This window comes from Chrysemys picta, chromosome 7 (assembly GCF_011386835.1).
Source record: "Chrysemys picta bellii isolate R12L10 chromosome 7, ASM1138683v2, whole genome shotgun sequence".
Classification (NCBI taxonomy): Eukaryota; Metazoa; Chordata; order Testudines; family Emydidae; genus Chrysemys; species Chrysemys picta.
Genome location: NC_088797.1, coordinates 103,971,823 through 103,996,673, shown reverse-complemented (window position 1 = coordinate 103,996,673; position 24,851 = coordinate 103,971,823). Strand labels below are relative to the sequence as shown.

Below are 24,851 nucleotides of genomic sequence, written 5' to 3'. Positions count from 1 at the left end.
ATGAATGTAATCTTTTGACTGTGAATAATATGTACATTTTAAGGGAATTGTGTTTTAATTAAATATATTTAGAACGCTCTCTGAGAAACTAGGTTCCATAAGAACATATTTATTACTCAAAAAAGGGAACTAGTAGCCTCCCTATTATGCACTGTAACACAGAATTGATGTTTCCAATATAACCTTATCTTCAATAACGCAGCCATAAGGATTCCAGTCCAGGTATAAGGTCTATGCAGTCTTTTCCCCTCCATTCCATGTTTCTGCACCATATGCAGCCAGAATGCAGCAAGCACCACTCTGTGAGGACAGAACAGAAGTGCCACTAGGAACGCCCCTGGAGTTTGAGTCTGGGCAGGGTGGTGACCTACCATGTCCTTCTTTGTACTACACTTTGCTAGAATGCAGCACTGAAGGAAACACAGTGTGTCTCTCCAACACATCACAGCGTCTCCTGCTGTGCTGCTCCACATTTAGGAGCCTTAATTTGGGCTATAGCATGTAGGGTCTCATTTTCAAACATAGTGTAGTTGTATACATTGCCTATGTTGCACCTACAAAACATGCATGCATGCACATGTAAAACAGACATTGTCATGCACAAAATAGGTAATTGTACATGCAATTAGTCGCACGTGCACAAATGAATGCATATGCATGTTTTGTGGTCACAATTTAGGCTTCTGTGGTTGCAAATTTCACCTATTCATTATTGCTTGTAATTTTTATTCAAAAATCTTTCAGCTTTTTGTATATAATGCTTTCTTTATTACTTTTCTGACTAAATGCAGCTTTGACTTTAAAAATGAAATTTGGCAAACAGTTGTATGGTGTGATTGTTTTTAGAAGGGGAAAATAATGTAATCACTGTGTATAGTGACTCTTTTTATTGAATTGATCAATGCATGTGATAGCAGTTGTTTAAATGCAACAGCTGAGATTGTCTTGTTATAGGGCAAGTATTGAGTATATAACATTTTAAACTTTTTTCTCATCTCCTTTTTGCATGATTATAAAGGCTTATATGGAGATAATACAATATCATATCAGTAATACACATTTTATACTTGCTAAAAAAGTTTTAATTCAGAGATATTTGAATCTGTGTGGTTAATGAAATGGAGATGTAGAAGTTCTTGTTTATATCATCCATATTTAAAAAAGAAAATTTGGGTGTATACAATAGACTGCTACAAACTGCAAAAACACTGAATTCAAAAATGTCAGTTCAGTGTTGTGCTGCTTAAATGTAGCTGCTAATCCCATGGAATGATCACCTGAAAAAGTGCCACAAATTTTCCACTGGTTGGAATGAAGTTAAGCACTTTGACGTGTTTCATTGCTGTTTAAAAATCCTTTAATATAGATCAGGGTTGAGGTACACTGGTGGAGCAGGGAGGGGAAGCTTCCACTGCTGCTGTTCTTCCTGTATCTGCTCTTTGAATAAATAAGGTATTTCAGTCTCCAGGACTATCAACCAGCAGCTTTCATAAGCACTTTAAAATAAGCCCTTGTACCACAAAACTCTGCTGGTCATGATTTACATGAGCAGAAAGCTCAGGATTGAAACTTTGAGCTTGGTTAATGAAATATAATAGCTTAAAATGAATAATTACAGATTTTATTTTAGCTACTGTTTTCAGGTTCCAGGTCCTGCAGAAATTTGTGTGATGACTTTTCATAGCCTCCTGGGCTGTTCACCCACAGAGGCTACTCCTTATTCTGAGAGGAGTAGCTGCAACAGCCACAGAATGTATAATGAGGCATTCTGAACCACTCCCTTCCCACAAACAGCAGCTCTGATTTTGCTAGCCTGATTGCTCTATGGCACATGTGTCAAACTCAAGGCCCGGGGGCCACATCCGGCCCGCCATACAATTATATCCGGCCCGCGAAATCGTTTTATATATCTGTTTTTAATGGCCCTGTGATATGACGCCCCAATAACACACACTACAAATCCCATGATGCAGTGCAATTGCCGCCAACGGCAAGCCGCGGTTCAAGTTCGCGGTCTGTTGATGTATACAACGCTAATATCAAATCAAAGCTAGACCCCAACAATGGCCAAGAGAAAAATTGATTCTGAAAACCGAGGCTTTCAAAGCCGGTGGGAGAATGAGTATATGTTTACTGAAATTGCAGGTAAACCAGTGTGTCTCCTTTGCGGGAGTAATATCGCTGTAATGAAGGAGTATAACCTAAGACGGCACTACGAGACGAAACATGAGAACAAATTCAAAAACCTGAGCGCAGGACAGAAGCTACAAAAGGTAGAGGAGTTGAAGAAGAATTTGACATCCCAGCAGACGTTTTTCACCAAAGCAAAATCACAAAGTGAAGCTGCTGTGAAAGCAAGTTTCATTGTGGCCGAAGAGATCGCCAAATCAGGACGGCCGTTTACCGAGGGGGAATTCGTAAAGAATTGTATGATGAAAGTGTGCGACGTCCTTTGTCCACATAAAACGCGAGCGTTTGCAAATGTAAGCCTCAGCAGAAACACTGTTGCTAATCGGGTTTGTGAGATGGCGACTGATTTGAAAACACAGTTGATTGAAAGAGCAAAAGATTTTGTTGCATACTCCCTTGCCGTGGATGAAACTACTGACGCGACTGACACTGCACAGCTGGCGATATTTATCCGTGGTGTGGATTCCAATTTGTGTGTAACAGAGGAAATACTGGACATTAAATCGATGCACGGGACAACGAAAGGAGAAGACATCTTTGGAAATGTATTTCAAAGTGTAACCGACATGAAACTGCCGTGGGAAAAACTCGTTGGACTTACAACAGATGGCGCACCTGCTATGTGTGGTGAAAAAAATGGACTGGTGGGAAGGATGTGCTCAAAGATGCGGGAGGAGAACTGTGCCAGTGAGTTGACAGTGTATCACTGCATCATACACCAGGAATCGCTGAGTGCTAAAGTCCTAAAAATGGATCATGTGATGAACACTGTAACACAAACCGTCAACTTTATCAGAGCCCACGGTTTAAATCACCGCCAATTCCAGTCTTTTCTGCGGGAAATAGATAGCGAGTTTGGCGATATGCCATATCATACGGAGGTCCGGTGGCTAAGTCGGGGAAAAGTTCTCAAAAGACACTTTGAGCTGCGAGAGGAAATCTGCCAGTTCATGGACAGTAAGGGGAAAGACTGCACAGTTCTGCGGGATGAAAAGTGGAAATGTGAGTTGGCGTTCCTGGCTGACATAACGTCGCATCTTAGCGCTTTAAACCTTCAACTCCAGGGACGGGAGCACATAATAACCGATATGCATGATGCAGTGAAGGCATTTCAAGTGAAGCTGCGCTTATGGGAGACACAAATGCACCAATGCAACTTGTCTCACTTTCCCTGTTGCCAAGTAATACGGAACCAAGAAAGTGCCACAGTTTTCCCAAATGCCACCTTTGCTGAAAAACTCAGCGCGCTGCGCACTGAGTTCGCACGGCGCTTCAGTGACTTTGAGGCACAGAAAAGTAACTTCGAGCTGCTTCGCAACCCATTTGCAGTCGATGTGGAAACCGCACCTGTAGAAATGCAGATGGAGCTGATAGAACTGCAATGTAACGGGACACTGAAGGCAAAGTACGACACTGCGGGGCCAGCACAGTTCACTCGCTTCATTCCTGAAGCGATGCCGCAGCTCCGCCAACATGCGGCTCGAATCCTGTCCATGTTTGGCAGCACATATCTGTGCGAGCAGCTGTTCTCTGTGATGAAAATTAACAAAACGTCACACAGGAGTCGCCTCACTGATGAACACCTGCAATCGATCCTGAGAATCTTCACAACACAGAACCTAACCCCAAACATAAACGAACTTGTTGCAAAGAAAAGACTCCAAGTATCAGGCTCTGACTAAATAGGACAAGAAAATGGAATGTTATGATTTGTTATGATTATACTTTTGCTTTAAATTCAATTTTTTATTTATATTTTCAGATTTTTTAATATTCCAGCATGTACAGATTTTGAATGTATTGTATTGACAGGATATTTTTTTATGAAGAGCAAAATATTTTAAGTTGAAATGTATTTATTTTGGAATGATATCCTGTATTTTGGTTCATATTAATGGTTAAAAAACATAAATATTTAGTCTGTTAAATAAATGGTTATACTGTTCGGCCCGCGAGTTTTGAGTTTTGGCCCCCTGTGCAATTGAGTTTGACACCCCTGCTCTATGGCAATTATGTCATTGTCAGTATTATTGGGAGAGTTCGGCGATCAGCCAAAAAGAGAAAAGAAAGATCCACTGAGTTAAAATACTTCTTTGGGCAGGAAGGGAGAATAAGCTGCCTCCTCCTTACTGATTTTTTTCCCTCTCCACTCTCTAGCAACAGCCAAGTAGGAGAGTAAATCCAGTAAAAACCTGAATTAATTTCTGCTTCATATGGAGCCTTGAGTAGGGGGGTTGCAGGCCTTGAGAATTTAGAACTACAGGGTAGGAGCAAAGTTCTGATATACAAGAGTTCTGCTTCTCCCAGGTGGGTCTGCACTTCTTAGCTATGGAACAGGTGTGACTTTTTGGAGGTTAGGGCATCTGCAGCAAGCCTACCTTTGGTTGGCCTCCCACTGAGCCTGAATTGTAATGTTTAGTGACCTTCTATACTTCAAGTTTAGTTTTTGGAACCCTGAAATAGGTTTTCCTCATTTTAACATGTGCAGATCCAGGTTTTTTTAATTTAGTTCAATTATTTGGTCTTGGACTGAGACCAGGTGTGCACATTTTATGGTAGAAAAAAGCAAGCGTATAAAGGAAATGCTGACACAGACTTAATTGGCCAAACTGCACTGATGTGATACCTTTCTTTATATAGTCTCTTACTTTCTCTTTCTCTCAGTGATCATTTCATACAATATAAAAGTATTATTGGAACAAATGGGAGAATGTCATGTTGAAGATGTATTATAACTTCAAAAAGGTAATATTTGTAGAAAGTTATTTAGTAGGAAAACTAAGGTAGTAAAGTGTCACACAGAGGGTTTTTAATAGGGTATGTTGTATGTTTCAGCTTATTTGTGAAGGCAGCCTTACACCAGAGCTACAGAGTTGCTCAATTGAGATTTAGGTATTTGTTTATGTTCTTTACATTTGCATTTGAAAGTGCCAACCGATAGCTCTAGGCACTTTTTTTTTTAATTGACAAAAGCAGAGGAATAATAATCTAAAAATGTGAAGACTTGGTCATATCAACCTTCTTATGCCCATCATCCTACCAAAGAGTTAATTCCCTAATCCAACCATTACATCCTTTAACCCAGCTTCTTCCCCGCATAGCCTCAAGAATGGATGGACTTTGCAGCATGCTTAGATAGTCTGTGCCTTTAATGGATTAGGAAAGAATTGAATTCCAGAATTAAAGTCCCCCACTAGAGAAAATGCGCTCTCAGCCCCTTTTCTTCTAAACCAGTGGGCTGTTATCTCAGACACCTCTGATGACCATAACTGTAGCTGTATGACCTAGTCAGAGGACATAGTCTCTCAACTGGCTTCTATCCAAAATATTTAGGGCTTTATACATTAAAAAAATTAACACCTTAAACTCCGCCAAGAAATGCGGAATACGGAGCACCAGTGTATTGGGTGGGGCTTTTGGCATGCAGCACGCCCAATAAATGAGCAGAATTCTTCACTAACTTATGTTGATGTATGGTGCCAAGGTGTAGTCTCACGTGAAGAGAATATTAGAGTAGTCTAATATTAAGATGACAAAATGGAAGTAATATTAGCAAAATGTGTCTGTGAAAGAAAAGTTTTCACTCTTGTTACTAAGGGCAGATTGAAGAAAGTCGTCTTGGTCACAGTGGTTTCCAACCATGCTGATTCCTCCAGAGAACGCTGTCTTACTGCCAGAGGTATTGAGCAGCCGCAGTTCTTGTTGCTGTCAGTTTCAGTAGGGAGTTATTTTGCAGCTACATTCGGCCCTGGATGTCTCAAGTTGGCCTTCGGGAAATGAGGAACAGGCAATAGTGGCCAAAATTTTGATTTGCTTAGTATCACATAGGAAAATTAACAACCCCCCCACACCTCCCCAACTGCTTCCACCGCCCCCTCTTCCTTTCTTCCCTATGACTGGAACGGTATTAATGGGCCACTTCACTTTGAATGGTTCCTTGAAATATGTGTTAACTGCTTACGCTAAACCATCTGTTCAAATCTTATATTTAGCAGTGACACTTTGAGTTAGTGTCCCAGACCTGAAGAAGAGTTCTGTGTGGCTCAAAAGCTTGTCTCTCTCACCAATAGAAGTTGATCCAATAAAAGATATTACCTCACCCACCTTGTTACTCCAATAGGCAGGGCATGGCAGAGGCAGGGATAGAACTGAGTTCTTCTGTATGTCATTTGCCTGCCTTAACCACAAGAGTATCCTTTCACTTTCTGCAGTCCTCCTGCCTTGTTTTCTGCACACTTCCAACTTCTAGAGTAAATGAGGCAAACATCCTAAAATCAGCCTCATTCACCAAACCTTTCCCTTATGAGTTGTCTGAGCACCATCCATTCCGTGCCCTGAATGAGGCAGGGGTCCTGTGAAAACACAGTATGCAATCTCATAATTAAGCTATCAGAATGCATATGCACAAGGGGGATGAATTACAGTTGCACAGGCAATATAAATTCTGTCATTTCCTAACTTTCAAGTACTGACTTTGCAACCTGAATGATGTTATTTTAATGCAGTTTTTAAATGTAATTTCCTACATTATTTAACAGAAAAAAGGTAAACTAAATTATATTATCTGAAGATGTAACAACTTCCTCTCCTATTGTGCATCATCAGTGACAGGGTTTCAGCGAAGAACCTTCAGCATTGCAGCATAGTTTGGGCTAATTACATAAACTGGAAGCGGAATGAAACTGTTATCCTGGGGGGGGGGTTCCTGGCCAATTGGAGCTGCAGGGGCAGAGCTTGAGGCAGGGGCAGCATGCATAGTTGACCCCCTGGCTGCCCCTATGCATAGGAGCCAGAGGGGGGCATTGCCGCTGCATCTGGGAGCTGTGTGGAGCAGCCCCTGACCCCGCACCCTGGCTGGAGCGTCGCAGCGCGGCAAGCCCCAGATCCCGGTCCCCAGTGGGAGCTTGAGGGCCGGCTTAAAATGGCTGGCAGGCCGCATCCGGCCCTCAGGCCGTAGTTTGCCCACCCCTGCTCTGGAACCATGTGCCTAAATGGGAACATATTTCTGCAAAGAGCTGACAGCAAGTCTCTATCCATGGGGCCTGAAGGCTCCAATGTGCGTGTATTGCCATACTTACCTGCATAGAAAAAGTAAGCAAAGTGCAAAAAAGGAAAGATTTGCTGGCAAACATGTTATCAGCTTTGCCTGTTACTTTGGGGTATGCTCATTTATTAGGGTTACTCTTCGCGGGGGGATTCTGTACTTCTACCAATGTACTGCTTGTGTCACTTGTGTTTTCATAAGGAGTTCTACTTCTCCCTGCTGAAAGTTCCCTCCCAATGGAGCTATGCTGCAGAACCTAGGTTCCCCAGGACTGGGTTCTTCTAGCCTCAGACGAACATACACACACACACACACATTAACAGTGTGTGTCTGAGAGTATGGGTTAATCAGCACTCCCAGGCTGACTCCTTCTATGTCCCTGGACTCAGTAGGCTGGGTCAAGCAGAATTTCCAAGCTGTCACCTCATATGCCCTTGGACTCAACTGGCTAGGTCGAACAGCACCTTCAAGCTGTCACCCTCATGTGCCATGGATACCGCTCCGGAATAGAGCACGCCTGAGCAAGCTGAGTCAAGCAGCACTTTCAATCTGCCACCCTCATATGCCCCTGGACTCAGCAAACTGGGTTGAGCAGCACTTCCAGGCTGCCACCCTCCTATGTCTCAGGTTCAGCACGTCCCTATCCCCACTTTCACGTTACAGTTGTTCTGGTAGTAACCCACTTGATGAGCAAACCCCACAGGATTTTTTGGGTGCTGCAGGGATCTTTTAGCTTAGGTACGAGGAACATTGCTGCAGAGTGAATGAGGAAACCAAAAAACACCCACGGGGCTCGGGGGGAGGAAGAGAGAGGCAACCAGGTTAATCATGAAAGTTATTTATTGCCAGGTAATAACCATAGGGGAGCCAAACAAACAAAACCGTTATAATATTAAATCTAACTTAAACTTGATTATAAAAGTCAGGTTTAGAAAACTATAACTGATCACACAAGTCAGGATCAGAAAGCTATACCGAGAGAGAGAGATGGGTTCTCACCACTCCATGAAGCTTGAATCGATCGGGGGTCCCAGGTGCTGGTAGTAGCTGAGGGTCCAGAGTGCTGGAGACAGGCAGAGCCCCCAGCATGATCAGTCAGGAGAAGATGAAGTCCCCATGGAACTAATGCAGATTTTGGATCCCGGCATCAGAACACTTACTTGAGCATGGATAGGGGTTTTTGTAGAGAAACAACAATGGTTCAAGGGAGAACACTAGATTTGTTTACGTGTAAACAAAGGAGAATGCCAAAGTTGTTTTGTTCAGGTTAGACATAGGAGCTGATCATTCCTGGCTTTGGGCGGTGTTCGTTGGAGGGAGTTCACAGTGCGATTAGGGAGCTTCACTATTTTGGATACCAATAAAGGATTTATCACTAGAATTGGTCTGATAACTCCTGAGCTTGGTGTATGTAGGCGTGGGTTCATTAACATCTGGAGCAGAGATCCCCCATCATGCAGTGCTTCTCTGCTTTTCTGGTCCCATAGTTCTGTGCGGTTTTTGCTTTGGAATCTCTGTTCTCCATTCTGTATGCTAATGGAGATGCCTCCTTGTTTCATCTTCAATGCAAATGAGGCTAGGGGAGTTTCCTTAATCCTGTCATCCTTATCCCAAGGGTTTGGTGTATCTCCTACTGCCTTTTCATTGCTTTATGTAAGTCTTTCTTCTGATGCAAATTTGGTTCAAGCAGAGGCTGGGAGGGGAGGTCTTTCGTGAGTCAGACAGGCTGGGTACTCCGCCCTGGTTCCCCAAGAACACAGAGCTGCTAGGTAACAAACAATTAGTATAAGGACAAAGACGGAGATGGAAAAGGAATGCATACTTACACTGCAGGTGAATTTAATGTCTGTAATATAAAGGAGTTTTGAATTCAAGAAGGTATATTGGTAAAATACTGCCCCATCCATATCGCTCTCACTCTTTCTCAGGACCTTTTAGATAAAAATATCTCAATTCCGTACATAGGCCAATAAGCAAAAATCATCTCTGTTCTTTCCTGAGCACTCCCTCTGTCTTAGAAACTTAAGTCAAAGAGGACAGCTCAGTTAACCAGGCTATATTCAGCTCACAGTGACAACAGAATACACTACATGAAATGCTCATTATCATCAGAAAAAAAGCTTTCTTTAACTTTGGGGGTGGGGATCGGCATTTTATAGTTATTACATCATAGTTGTGAAATTTCACTTTTTTGCTAGCTGGAGGTGGGATTTGTGCTACGTCCGTTCTACATGCACCAGTTCCTGTTGCTTCTGCATATATTTGTTGAACCTCTTATTTCAAAAGGACCTCTAATGAAAATCCTGCCACATGAGTTATGGGAATGTACACTTTTCTGTGTAAATGAATTAATTTTCTCACTATGTGCCTTCCAGTGGAAGGCAGTGTGTATCTTGAAAGTTATTCATATGGTAACTAGAAATGAGAATGGAACTGTTACATGGAGTTGTCACTTGAGCACAGCATTATAAAATATGCCTCTAAAATTGAAAGTCCATCTTTTACCACCATGGAACAGTGTTAATATCCCTTGATCATTCTTCTAACCCCTCTCAGGTGGAATCTAGCAGCACCTCTTTATTTTACTGCCATGTTGCAGAAAATGATACTAAACTTTAAAAAATCTGCCACTCTGCTATAAGGCAACACTGGGGGTGGGAGAGGGGAATGCTTTTGTAACTCTGTTTGGGAAGAGCACTTGCCCACAAAAATTAAATTGCTGGAGGTCTCATGTTCTCTAAATATAGTTTCATTTGTGCAGTTGCAACTCTAAATATAATTTACAAGTTTTCTGAAGATAGTGAGCTATCTCCTCTATCAGTTTGTTACTTAACAGCAGATTCAACATCACATCAATTTTTATGCTCAAAAACTTGTTTATTCAAGACTGTAATTTGTACCCTTATACTTACATTCCACTGTACGTCCAAAAAAGTACATTTTTATATCTGATGCAATGCAGTCCTGTACATTTAAATGTATAAAGACAGACTCACAAATGAAACATGATTACTAAAATAAGAAAAGCATTTACAGTATTGTGGTCAATACAGATCACTTTCACTTTGCTTTAAATGAAAGCTTGTAAAAAATTGTAGACTTTGCTGAGATATTAATTCATGAAGTTAGAAGTTTTAAACCTCGGATGCCAGTTTATTGATTACAACAAGGAAGCAACTCTATACTCAAATTAAGTAGGAAAGAAATAGCTGATTAATATGTAATTCTTTAAACCTTAGAGCTATCAAACTAATTTTCAGGGGTAGCAGAAGCAGAAATCTAGGTCTAAGCCCAAAGCTACAAGTGGGAAAGATGAGGGGGGGGGAAGAACTGATTAAAAGAATAGGAATAGATGGAAAACACCCATGAATTTGAAGACGGCAGTACAGACTGTCAGATGTCTTGAATCAATACACGGAGGTCACAGCATGGCAAGCATAAACAGTTTATATAGTGGAAAATATAAACTTATATTTTGGCGATTTGGAATCGAGAAGGAAAAAGGAAACACTTGAAATAAGAAAGAGAGAGACCAGCCAGAAATGGGGAAGTAAGTTGAACTATGAATAACTTAACTGAACTGTTTGAAACCTAGATCATTAACAGAGTAAGTGTGTAACAATAACAGTTAAATACATCTAAAACATTAACTGAAAGGTTTTTTTATTTACTCGTAGAGCATTGGTAAACACCCCTTATCAATGTAGGTTAAGGGGGAGGGATAGCTCAGTGGTTTGAGCATTGGCCTGCTAAACCCAGAGTTGTGAGTTCAATCCTTAAAAGGGCCACTTAGGGATCTGGGGCAAAATCAGTACTTGGTCCTGCTAGTGAAGGCAGGAGGCTGGACTCAATGACCTTTCAAGGTCCCTTCCAGTTCTAGGAGATGGGATATCTCCATTTATTTATTTATTTATTTATTTATTTAATACTGCCAGAATATGAAAATTTTACTACCTTTTGACCTGTTGTTGTTTGTAATTCCTATAGTGATTGCAATTGTTGAGGTATCTGCATATAGAATAATCTTTAAGCCTATATAGCTGTATGTGTGACCTAACTGTACTCACCTATTTAAAGTAGGCTGCACTTAATTTTAGATGACTGCTCCAGTAATGTGTTCCGAACTCAAAAAAAGTCCGTAGGCATACTCTGAAAATATGCAGACTGTGGACTTAATATAGCCATAGAGCACTGGTCTAAGACTCAAAAAAACTGGATTCTGTTCCTGACCCTGACATTGACCTAGTTGAGCCAGTCATTTCACCTCTTTGTGCCTCAATTTCCTTATCTGTAAAATGTGGATAATAATACTGAGCTCCTCCTTAAAGCGCCTTGAGGTGTACTAAGGAAAAATGCTATATTAGAGCTAGGTATTATTCATTATTATTATTATTGTTAGCAACAGTGAAAGGGTTTGTGACCAAACCTCCAACTTCTACATGGTTTTACAAGTATCAGCGAATGGGACTTACTTTACGTGCTTATCTACTTAGATGTTATGCCTAATTGGTTGCAAAATGGTATTTATACAGAGGACAGTTAAGGTTTTTGTGACTGACATTAACTATATATCTTCATACTTCATTTTTAATGTGTAATCTTAACTTTGAATTTGAAGCGTAATGTTTGGGGAGGGCAATGAGAAATATAGAATTTTTAAAGGTTTTCTGTTAAGTGATAATAAAATTTTACTTCATCGTAACCAATATTTTGACTAGGAATTAATTACCTTTTAAAAATTGCTTTGTGACCAGAATCGTTGTGGAACTTGCAAGTTGTATGTGGGCTCTAGAAGGTCTTGCAAGCTGTGGAGGTACTGTGAGAAGCACTGTAGGGGATGCAGCAGTGAACAGGTTGTGGTGGTATTAACCAAGTGCTGTGGCATGAGACTTGAAGAGCAGGGTAGCAAGCCAGGTATTATGGGGTTAGCTGGAGGAGGAGAGCCTATTAAAGCAAGACTATCTGTATTCCAGCACATTTGGTTAGGCCAAACCTTTCTGTGGAGAAAAGTGCATATTTAATTGGGTAACCTTTTAAATCACTTAGTTCTATATTATTTTTCTATTTAAGCGTTCTAAAATTAATCATATAAATATGAATTAGTAGTGAAAGTCAAATTTCATGTATTCTTCCTTCTTTGTTATATTTTTATATTTGCAATTTGATTATTAAAGTGCAGATAAAAATGAGCCAGACCTCATGCAGTGAACCTCGCTGACACACTAATGCCAATGAAAATAATATGACATGAATAAGGTGGTAGTATACCAACTGCAAATTAGTGATGTTTGCAAATTTAGTGGCTGATCCATTGATTGAGAAAATACCTGATTTTATAGATAAGGGAAGTTTAGTAGATCTACTATACTTGGACTTCAGTAAAGCATTTGACATGGTACCACATGGGAAAATATTAGTTAAATTAGGGAAGACAGAGATCAGTACAAGTATTGTAAGATAAATAAGGAGTTGACTAAAGGGGTGAAGGCAACAGGTTTTGCTGAAATGTGAATTATCGGACTGGAGGGAGGTTACTAGTGGAGTTCCTCAACGATCAGTCTTGGGACCAATCTTATTCAATATTTTTATTAATGTCCTTTCACAAAAAGTAGGTGTTTGCCAATGAAATTTGCTGATGATACAAACTTTGGCGGCATCGTCAATACAGAAAAGGATTGGAATATTACACGGAAAGACCTGGAGTGACAGAAATGGGAAAAGGCAAATGTTATCCTAGGATGTATCAGGCAATGCATTTCCAGTAGTGATAGTGAAGTATTAATGCCATTATACAAGATACTAATAAGACCTTATTTTCAGTACTGGGTGCAGTTCTGGTCACCCATGTTCAAGAAAGATTAATTTAAATTGGAACAGGTGCAGAGAACAAGTATGAGGATGATCAGAGGAATGGAGGGACTTGTCTTATCACTGGAGACTGGAAGAGCTTGGCTTGTTTAGTCTAGCAAAATGAAGGCTGAGAGGGGCTATGATTGCTCTCTAGAATTACTTTGGGGGGTAAATACCAGGAAGGATGAAGACTGTTTGAGCAAAAGGGCAACGTTGGCACAAGAACAGATGTAAACTGGCTGTGAACAAACTCAGATTGGAAATTAGAAGAAGGTTTCTAACCATCAGATGGGTGAGGTTCCGGAACAGCCTCCAAATAGGAATTTGGGGAGCAAACAACTAAGTTTTAAGAGAACTGGACACATCCCTGAGTATGACTGTATGAGGGGGTTGCTTGTGATGATAGGGAGCAGGTCTCACTAGCCCTTGAGCTAAATTCCAGTTTGTTTTATATTCCTTCATGCTTCAGGGTTACAGCATGCCACCTGCAGGAGCAGGAAGGGATTTTTCTCCCCACTAGGTTGTGGTGGGTTTTTTTAAAATCTCCTTTCTCTGATGCATCAGGGTTGGAGAGAGGATATTGGACAGGGTGGGCCTGGGCTCTGAAGTGGCACTAAGCATTCTCTCTCTCGGGTGGTTGGCTGGTTGATTTACACTCACATGTTCAGGGTCTAACTGATCGCCATTTGTGGTGTTGGGAAGAAATTGTTCCCCAGGTCAGACTGGCAGTGACCATGGGGGTTTTCACCTTCCACTGCAGTATGTGAGTGCGGGTCACTTGCCAGGATTATCTAGGTATGTCTCTGTGATGTTTCCCAGAGGTAAGGGTTGTGGGCAGAGGTGAAAGTAACTTAAGAGACTTAACAGTACGCAGGGTGGCCGGGGTCCTGAGCAGGGTGCGGGGGCGGCTCAACCAGAAGGGCAGAAGGGGTGGGGCTGGGGCCAGACTGCCCCAGCTAGCCCTTCAGTGCTACCCAGCCCACACCGCCGGGCCTCCAGCGGTGATTTAAAGGGCCTGGAGCTCCTACTGCTGGCGTGGCAGCTGGGAGCCCCAGGCCCTTTAAATCACTGATGGAGTCCTGGGACTCCCGGCCACCACCATTACCCCAGGGCTCCGGTAGCGATTTAAAGGGCCCCGGGCTCCCGGCCGCCGCTACCGCTACCCCGGGGCTCTGGCGGCGATTTAAAGGAGTAAGGGCTCCGGCTGCTGCCGGGAGCCCCGGGCCCTTTAAATAGTCGGTCCCCAGGGAAGCAGCCCCTTTTGGCCCCCCTCATCAGCGGCCCTGCCAGTACTGTCAGCTGTGTCTTGGCTCTTACTGGTACACCAGACTGGACCGGACCAGCTTACTTTCACCTCTGGTTGTGGGACAGCTTAGTACCACCTGCCTTTAGCATGAGGGAGTTTTTTCTCTTCCTGATGTGAATCAGCTCCCTGAAACCACCAGATTCTGGCAGCACAAGCACTACCTTCCAGGCTTCTGCAGGCCTCACTCAATCTATACAGATAGATTATATAGATAGGCACACACCAGCCCCCAAGTCTTCAGAGCATTCTCAGTAGTGTCTAGCCCTTTATCCACTGGACATTCACAGAATTACCAGGTCCGCTGTTCCTAAAGGAAGAGTACAGAGCAGCTTGTACGATTGAACTCAGACCATCACTTTGCGTAATACCACAGCACTTATATATAGTGAATATTTATAGTGAAAACAAGAATAAGTTTATCAAAGAATAGAGTTTCAAGTAATACTGAGTGAGACCATTGGAACTAATGGTTACATATAAAACAAAAGCATAAAAAGCTTTCTGAAACTAAACTTAACAAGTTACTTGTCTGAAGAAGCTTATTTCACTCCAAGTTCTCACCAGCATTTTCAGCCAAGAGAGGAGGAGACCCCTTTTGCATGAAGCAAAAGCATTGTCCTTTTACTTCCTCAGTCAAAGGTGCCCTCCGTTCTCCGAAGTATATTCAAGCAAACCTTCGATGTACACCTCCAGATAGGGCTTCCCCCACTGCTTAACTCTTCCTGTTAGTTCGTTTCTGAAGTCCTTACAATCCTTGATTTGCATCCAGTTCAGAATGGTGACAGGAAACCCATTGTGAACGAGACAACACTCAATGTACATGTAAACAGATAAATGGATAAACATCTCTTGTCTGACAGAAACCCTGGGGTTTTTACCTTTGTTGATGACCAGCACCTTGACATAGACTTCAAGAACATATTTCCAGTATATATACATAACTCCATACATAGTATCTGTACATACATTTTGCAATAATATTGATGCCCAAAGCAACACCAGCTTTTTCTTGAGCCCTGTCATTCTTTGGCGAACTAGAATGTACGTACCAGACTCAGGATAATCCTGTAACCCCTCTGTACTCTCTTGCCAGGTGGTTGTGACATTGCACTCCATATGTTTTATGGAAATATGCTTATGAGTGTGAATATGATGTAACTGGAATATGCTTTACGCTAAATACCCCTTGTATGGTGTCATTAGAAAGCTTGTAATCTACTAAGTGTGTTCATTCTATTTGTTTGCATGTATTGTTTCTATATCTGGAGATAGGAGAATAAGATATAAACTTGTATCACTAACCCATCACCATGGTATTAGGAGGGTCTTGGGTCACAATCTTATTTAATCCCAGTTGCAGCCTCCCCAAATCATGCCTCTTTCTATCTTCTGCAAATGGAATTACACCATTTCCACTGCTAAGCAGCCTTCTGCAGCTGGGGAGAAAAGGGCAATGCTTGTCTTGGTGCCTGGAAAAGCAGCAAACACAAAACATTGTCAATATAATTTTTTTGCAGTTAACCAAAGAACAAATTTACTTGATTCTGTTGTAATAATTGAGATTCAACTCACTAGAGAGCAAAAAATCAACCATTTTTAGTGACTATCCCTTTTTTAAATCCAGCTTCATCAGACATGCAAATAACATTTTCTAGAAATCTTAATAGGAGTGTGTTTTAAAGTAGGAGGTAATGGTACAATACTATGCGAAATTTACAGGCAGATTATTAATACTTCACACAGTGGACATGGCAGATTCAAGAGAAAAGAGATGACAAGTTTTCATATATCTGCCAACAGGAAATTCAAATTCCATAGACTGGCAGCTTCTTTTATTACCATCTCATGTGAGACTGGCTTTAATAAGCAGAAAGTCTCTGTTTTGTTATACGTTTAATGGATTATCTAATACCTTCCTCCAGTTCTCTTCAATAGACATCAACCTCAACCCTACAAAAAGAGGGGAAACAATCCAGTTACTTTTATGGCTTGGGGGTTTTTTTCTGTCCAGCTTCTCCATGTCCCCTCTTTTTTCTATCAACAAGTAATTACACCCACAATTGATTCTAGGCACAAGTTTAACAATTAGGAGCCTGATCCAGCATCTGTTGAAGTCAATGGAAAAGATTCCCATTGACTTCAGTGGGAGCTGGATCAGGTCTTAGACAAATCATGTAGTTACAAACAAGTACTGTAGTTAGACATCAGAGTACTACTATTTGTGTCCACAGCTCATTGTGGGCATAAAAGTGCAGGCACAATTATTTTCTGGTAAAATTGTGTCTGCAGAATGGTAGGCCTTTATATTCAGAGCCTTAGTATTATGCATGCATGCATTCAAAAATAAGTGTAATCACTGAAGCTATTTAAATTATGGTCATTTCTGTTGTCATAAAATGTCCCTAGTGCATTTGGTTCTGTTCTGGCTGTGACGTCCAGTCACATATTGAGGATGAGGTTAGGGATAGGTGTAGTTATCTCACAGGTTTAGGAAGAGGCATTTATGTCTCTGGAGATCAGGAGCAGGCATAATACCTCCAGGGATGCTTGCGGAAACATGCTAACCAGCAGCATTTACTACAATGGTTCTAAAAATATTTTCTGAACTTCCCGTAACTGTAGCCAGCCAGTAGCTGGAAAGATTCTCTTAGCCTGTCCGGCCCGCCCCCTTGCATTCTAGGGGAGCAACCATGCCAGTTGTGGCTGCCCCCTGTAGAGGTGCACTAGGTCCAACCATGTCTCCTTAGCTCTCACCCTACCTTAGTGCGATCACATAGGGCAGCCATTATCTGTCCCCAAAGTTTGTACGTCTTTCCAAGATTCTATTAATGTACTAAATATAAGAAATATCTGTATATACCTGTGCTTACGGGGAACACAGACCATGGCAAATTAATACAAAAATACTTTTTCAAAAGCAATGTATCATCTTTTTTGTCAAAATCCCTAGTAGTTATTAGAGATGGGTCCTGTCCAGAATACTGACTAAGGAACAAACAAATTTCCACAACACAGTAGGGTCCCCGGTCCATGTTTGGGGCTCCTAAATGCTATGATAATAGAGATAATAAAAATAACAACTCTTCCTCCTCCTCAGGTCCATGTCCAGTATGGGAAGAACCTTATTTCTTCTTCCAAAGAGTGAAATATTAATTAGGGATATCAGGCCAGTTTATTCTAGCCCTGAGATCCCATCGGGGAACTGTGTGGTAGAAATATAAAAATTATCCCAACTTTCACCCTATTCTTTTCAGACGAAAGGAGTTCTGTGTAAGTGGCATCTTCCCTCACTCCATATGCAGAGGGACTCCAGAGAAGTCCCCTCTCTGCTTTTGGGGCTCTGTGGTTCAGGAGGAGGCAAGCACCTGGAGAATGGCTGTCCTCACTCTTTCAGTAATTTTGCAGTGATTCTATGTTCACGTCCTTCTCCGTGTTGACAACCCAGCCCCTGGAGTACTTGGGACCACCTCTGGTAAGAAAGCACTGGCAGCATGATACTCTTAGGAGCTGTGCTGCCCTAGGCCTCTGCACATACCCAAGCCTTTCCCAGCTTTCCTAAGATCATTTGATTTCCTTATATGTCTTGCAATATATGCAGTCTTCCCCTTCCTCAATGGGATGATCCTGTGTAAAACCATAATATATTGAAAATCAAAATTTTTTGCTCTTTCCACAAGGAAAAAAGGGATAAACCGGCCCAATTTTTTTAAAACAACCTATAAAAACCTGCACAAACTTTTGGGGTTTTTTTTGCCATTATTCTTTAATATGAGAGTTAAGAAAAAAATTAAGTTATAAAGAAGGCAAGTTGAAATGAAAAACATCAAATATGAGAAATCACCATTTTTGTTCATAATCATGTGGTCATCACCTTTACATGGATCCCTAGATATTAGAAATCTCCTAGCAGCAACACAGAGACACAAGTAAGTACACTTCTGTTCATCCATTCTGCCTGTTTTTCATTTGCCTCCCTGCCTGCAACTCTTTTCTAGCTTTCTGTAATCTTTCACCTTATTTTAAAATTATTTATTATTTAAGCAAGAGAAAAGGAAGACAAAATTTTTTATAATTACCTGCCTTCTAACCCCCTCCCGCATATTAAGGAACTTTGAACTGAGTTACTGCACTGAAATACTTATTTCCCCTTATCATTGCGAAATTATACATCAATATCAATGATATTTTAAAAAATATGTGACTTCAAAATGTTCTGTATTTCAGATTAGTATAAAAATATTTAATGTGAATGTTACTATGGTAACCACATGCTTTTACTAAATACCATTGTTAATTTTTTCACAAAACGTATCAGAAAATATTATTGTGGGATTTGCAGCAGTCTGTATACATCCACCCTTTATATATGTTCATTTTGAGGGAGGGAAATGAATTCTTGAATATAGACTTTTTTTTTTCCATTTGACCAGAGAGTGCCCCTTTCTCACCTGAATTCAAGCTATTTTGCTGTATCTCCTTTTGGACTGTGTAAGTGAGAGCTGGACAATACATTCTAGAAAAACAAGGAGTTACTGAACTGCAAAAACATACACTTTTCACTGAAAATTTGCATCCCGCACTCCTTTCAGATTAAAATATGCAAGAACCAACATAAATGGCACACTTTTTTTTCATGAATTGGGCCTTTGATGTTCAAGAGGAACCAATATTAAAGGACATTCCTAGAAGGCTGTAGAAACTGTTCCTATTTATGACAAATGTAAAACAGAACAAATCTAGCTGAATGTGATGGTGTCATTAGTTTGTGAATCGCATCCTTGAAAATAACTGTGGAGGAGCCAAATCGGTTTAAAAGAAGATAACAAAATGGTTTAAGCTACTTAGGTTGAATGCCAATTATATTTTAATATTCAACTGAGCATATTTTACTAAGAAAAAAGGCAGTGTCGACGCATGCATAACTCATTGGCAGCGTCGACCAGCTGTGCCACTCTTCTCTTCGAATCACTTTGTGCATTTTAGTAGCATGGTAATTTAGTAGAGAACTACCTGAGTGATGGCATTTTCAATGAGCAGGTAATCTACAGAGAATTTTTATATGGTTATGAGTTCTGTGCTTCAGCCTGGCAACACAAAAATACATCAAGACCAATTACGGTATCAACTTTCAGCGTGATACCCTTGCCACGCAAGTGCATGTATTTCTGCCCCAGGCATTTCAAATTGCATCTAATTTGAAATCTTTGGGGTTTTAATTAAATTTCAGAATATATGGAATTCTTCATTAGTACCTGCTCTGAATAGCAGATTATACTTCTCTCAGTCTCTCGTTAAAGAAGTAGGCTGTGGTAAATAGCATGTTCAAGAACTGATCATTTGTGGTGCCTGGATATTGGGAACAGAAATAGTGAAATGCAAAATAATATCAAAAAGATTATTAGTCCAGTGAGGGACTCTTGATTTGTATTTTAATGGAATTTTACATTTCTCTTAATGATTTGCAAATTGTCCTCTGATTATAAGATGCATTAAGCTTTTCATTTTAATGGCGAGACACAGCCATTAGCAGAATTTTTTTTTCTGCCTTCTTTTTAGAGTGCTTCCCTGCAGCAGATAAATATTGAAACCATTAACACCTTTTGATGTACTTTATAGTGCTGCAGCTTGGACAGATACGTGAATGAATGTGGCCTTTTATATTTTAGCACTTTGCTTGAAGCTTATGATTGTCTGTACATGGGTGAACAATGAATGAAACTAAAACTTCAATTCCTTTTCAGGCAAACAAGAAAATAAAAACTTATTTCCATGCAATTAATACTCCAAATGATTCAGTGAACTCTATCCATATTTAATGCAAAAAAACCATGTAAATACAGATGTCTGATTTTTTTTTTTTTTAAGACCAACAAAAGTCAGGATCTTAAACGTTAAGGTTGATATTCTGACCTTAACTCTCACCATTCAGTTGAGGAGGGAATAGGATTTAGGTAGTGGTTCAGCAACTTTTGTTAAGAATTTAGGATCTGCTCCTCCTCTTGATGTGCAAGATACATAAACATAACTCCCTGTGTGTAGATTTAAGAATATACAGTACACTTTTCTGGGTATGTTAATTTCATGGGGTTTGGTATTAGGGCATGGAATAAGAAAGTCTTTTATGGCAGGTCATAAAACGTGCATTATTTCCATGACGGCACAGATCTATGTAAATAAATTGGTCTGTTCTATCAGGTAAATATGTATCTAGGCAATTTAGTAAGAGTCTTTTAATATCGGGGGGGGGGGGGTTTGCTACTTGGAAACTAGAATGGTTGTTCCAGAGATGTACTGGCTGCTGAAGTAAAATAGGTAGTTTTACGCAGGGTTTTGCTTGTTTTGTGCCTGTTCCTCTCCCATTACTCACCCCAACCCTCCCCCCGCCACCCCAGCCCCAGAAATTAAGGTGAATTTCTCCACCCATTTCAGCCTTCTTTTTTCTGACATATAACTCTATAATACAGGAACTTCTCCAGCAAGGATGGACATAGGCTGCTTATTCAGTTTGCTAATCACTGTTCATAGACAACCAGCAGAGGTCACTGATAGGTCTATTCATTAATGTGTTAGCGGGATCTTTCTTTGAATAATTTGAACCTCAAGAGTTCAAGTTGTAGTAGAACATTCAGTGATACAAGTCGCTGTGTAATGCTACCTCTATCAGTCAAGGGCTAGATAATTTTATTAAAACATGTTATATATTCACAATTATTATGACTCACTGCTTAAAAACATATCCCTTTAAAAAAGAAACTATGGTTAATACAACTTTGAAGTTGAAGTCAGTAAATTCCAAAAGACAAATGTTAAAACTTAATTCTACTTTGTTGTGTTACAGAAGTGCCGAGTTTTATATATTATTTGTCAGATAATTCAATACAGTACTAATAAATTGATACAAACTAATAATTATAATAAATTGAACACAAACTTAGTTTATATACAGTGAACAAACTATGTGTGCTGTGCTGTATTATGCTGTTTTACTGAATGTTAATTTGTAATTAATTTATACATTTAATTATACAAAAGTATATTTTAAAAATGGAAAAAATCACTATACTCACATTTCTCACATGAATTAGTGAAGATGTCAAATTTGCTGTATTCATATACAAAATAAGACATTGCAATGTATGTCTCAAAATTGGAATATATTAATAACTTTCTAGGACAGTTATATTTGGCAACATAATCTTTATAGAGCAACAGAGGGTGCAAATTCCTTGATCCAGAGCCATTTGGGAGTGTATATTTGGGACCATGTAAAAGAATGAAACTAAAAACACTTCATCAGTGTAATTCTAAATGGAATTACATGAAAAAGGCAATTATGCTTGGAGCAATGAGAACTACAGGAGAGAGGGTCACTCATCCCAGCCCACTTCCCCATTTCACACAAAGGCCCTCTGCAAGCAGGCTGGGAAGTCTAAAGGAAGTACTGAAGTGCCACATTATGTATTTTGACATAATACAGTTAACAGTCATAATAAATGTATATTATTAATCTACAAATTTAAAAAATACTTGATTACTTTTTCTAAAATGTCCCAACCATCATTGCCATCCTGTTTCATGGATGCCTACAGCTTGCTGGGGCACTTTAATGAGTGCTTTTGGAGGAGAGGATAATAGACTTTTCAAACTAGGAGCTTGGATATGTAGTATGTTGCTACCCAATATTATAGCATAATATGTAAAATATGTTCCCTGCATGTCAGATTGCATAAGAAACTCTAGTTTATAGAATATTATGTATTGCATCTGACAAATATATAGGGCTCAATCCTGCTCCAGTTCAAGTCAAAATGGATGTTCAAATTCTCATTGATGTACAGGATTGATGCAGAACAGAGATTGGATCAGAACTGAGTAATGATAAGAAGAAAGACCATGTTTTAGAATATATGGCAGTATATATTTTTCCATGTTCTAGTAATACAAATGGGACTGAATTGAATTTGCTCCACCTTTTTATTTTTAAAAAAGAGAGAGAAATCTTCATTGGGCTGGGACCAAATATGAAAGTAGTAACCCAGAGCAATATGTTTATGAAAGCTGTGATCAATAGAAAAGGGGACTGGGTGGGGTTTGTATGGGATTTTTTATTGGATTATGGAACTTTTAATATAGCATGCACTACTTATATGTGATATAATTAATTGGTTTAAACATGGATTGTGGGCCAGTCTTGTTTTCATCTCATCAATGCTTTTTATTGCTATGTGAGATCAGAATTCAGTTCGTAGACCCAGTCTGGTGATTCCCAGCTGATAAGGACTGATGTGGCAGTATATTCCTCAGATTCTTGAGGCAAGGTGGGCCATATATTCTGCAGTGACCTTTGTGACTAGAAGTAGTTGAAATATAGGGGAAAATTCACCAAAATATTTTCCATATTGAAATGAAATTTCAAACTTGTCTAAATTTTCTGACCAGCTCTATGTGACTGAAATAAGAGTGGCTCTAAAAAGAGTCCTTCCAATCCTCTTCAGACAGAAAAGGATGCCTCAGTGTGGAGTCAGTGTATCAGAATGTCCACTTCTGAAGACGTGAAAGGGAGTCCACTGAATATAGACACAAAGATGTCCCTAATTTCCATATATACTGAACATCACAGTCCCTATTGACTTCAATGAATGAGTTGGTTCTCAGTGTCTCTGAAAATCAGGATTGCTCCTGTCTGCCCAGACCTTTTTGGCCTTTTGCATACTTACATATTTTGGCTATTATGTGTAGTAAAAATCTTAATAAAAATCATCAGAAAGTTTCTGTAGTACGTTGTGCATACTAGTGTTGATGATTGTATGATTGAAAATGGCCAAAATTGACTCCTTTGAAAAGAAGTAGAAATATTATTTGTTCCCTAAGTGAAATTTTGTATGGCAAGTATAGGCCTAGAACAGATTTCTACACCTGAGTTATAAACCCTTAAATACAGAGTTTATTATAAAAATGCTGACAGTTTCTTGTGGGTGCCATTAGCACTGCAAATGATTACACTCCAACGATTGCCTAAGACCTTAGCTGCTCTCATGCAACAGCCTTAAAACACAGTCATGTTACTTTGTCAGTACCCACAATATCATAAAAACCTAAAGATCTGACTTACAATATGAGTATAAAACCTCCAAAAGAAACTTTTAACTGTGTGTTTGTTTTAGACATCTTTTTATTAAGATGCATAAATGATTCATTGCAGTCTTCATGTCATTTCTGTGCCTTATGGACTCTGTCAGGAATTATCCTCTTACAGCTTGTTAATAAAGGCATTGCTACTTCTAGAACAATTCGTATGCAATGCATATGCAGACTAAGGATTCAGTTCACACATCAGATCAAAACTACACACAGTATAGATAGGATGGTGGTAGGGGGTAGGAAGGAAATAGAGAAGAAGCCTTTCAAGGGATGCAATATATAGTTTTTCAGTATTCTAAATATCAGTGTTATAATGCCATTTTAATGCAAGAAATTGAATATTTATTGAAAGAATGTATCTGTTTTGTATTACTCTGGAGCACACGTAAAAGAATACCTGTTGAAGTAATAGCTTGTTAAAGAATAATTTTAAAATGCATTCACAGAATTTACAATAGGACTTGTTTCCACAATATTGACCTGATAAATTAATAATGTGAATTACTAAGCATTTTCTGGGCACTGTATATTTCCTGAAACAATAAAATACCACTTAAAAATCATTTAATTATAGACCAAGGTTTTGCATTCTTAACAGATTTCTGCTGTAGCAGAAAAGACATTTCAATCGCCATATTGTAAAACCTTCAGGAGGAGAGTGAAGGCCTAAGACTCTGTGAAAGCTAATCCTCGTGGAGTTTCCTTTATATGAACCTTTCAAGTGGGAGAGATGTGGGAGCCCAAAGAGGAGACTGCTAGCAGTGAGGGATGGCAGGGAAACTCCAGCTCTGTGAAAGAAGTATCCCCTCCTACCCATTGACATAACTACCTGAGGATGCATGATGGCACAGACCACTCATGACTTCTGTGCCTGTATCATACATCGTCTGTGTCAGGAGGGAACAGCACAGAGCAACATTAATGACTGTATTTCTGCTGGAGTCTGTGAGAAGCATACTACATAGAGGTCTCCAGCCCTGTTCTTCTACTTCCTAGAAGTCTGGAGCCCCAACCATTCAGAGTTGGCTTTCTGGGCTTACTGTAAACACTGAAGATTGTCAGAAACATACCATGGTTTCACACTCCTTCTGCTCTTGTATGTAGGTTCTACTGGTATGACAAAGTGTAATCCAAGATAACTGTGTTTGTATTATCTGTGCACCTAATCTAGACTTTACCATGCCAATACAATCATACTGTGTGCACTACCCATTCTATGTTAAAAAATAAATAAAAGAAAATATTTTGGGGCATTTGAACTGCTTTTTACCTTTTACATTTCCCTGTGACTCATATAGTAGAACCAAAGTAAACAGAATG

General features: G+C 39.8%; 1 protein-coding gene across 19 annotated transcripts in view; it reads left to right on the top strand.

Moving 5' to 3' along the window:
- Window positions 1-24,851, top strand: part of MGMT (O-6-methylguanine-DNA methyltransferase) — a 339,246-nt gene that overhangs the window by 256,883 nt on the left and 57,512 nt on the right. The gene's annotated exons all lie outside the window — the stretch shown is intronic.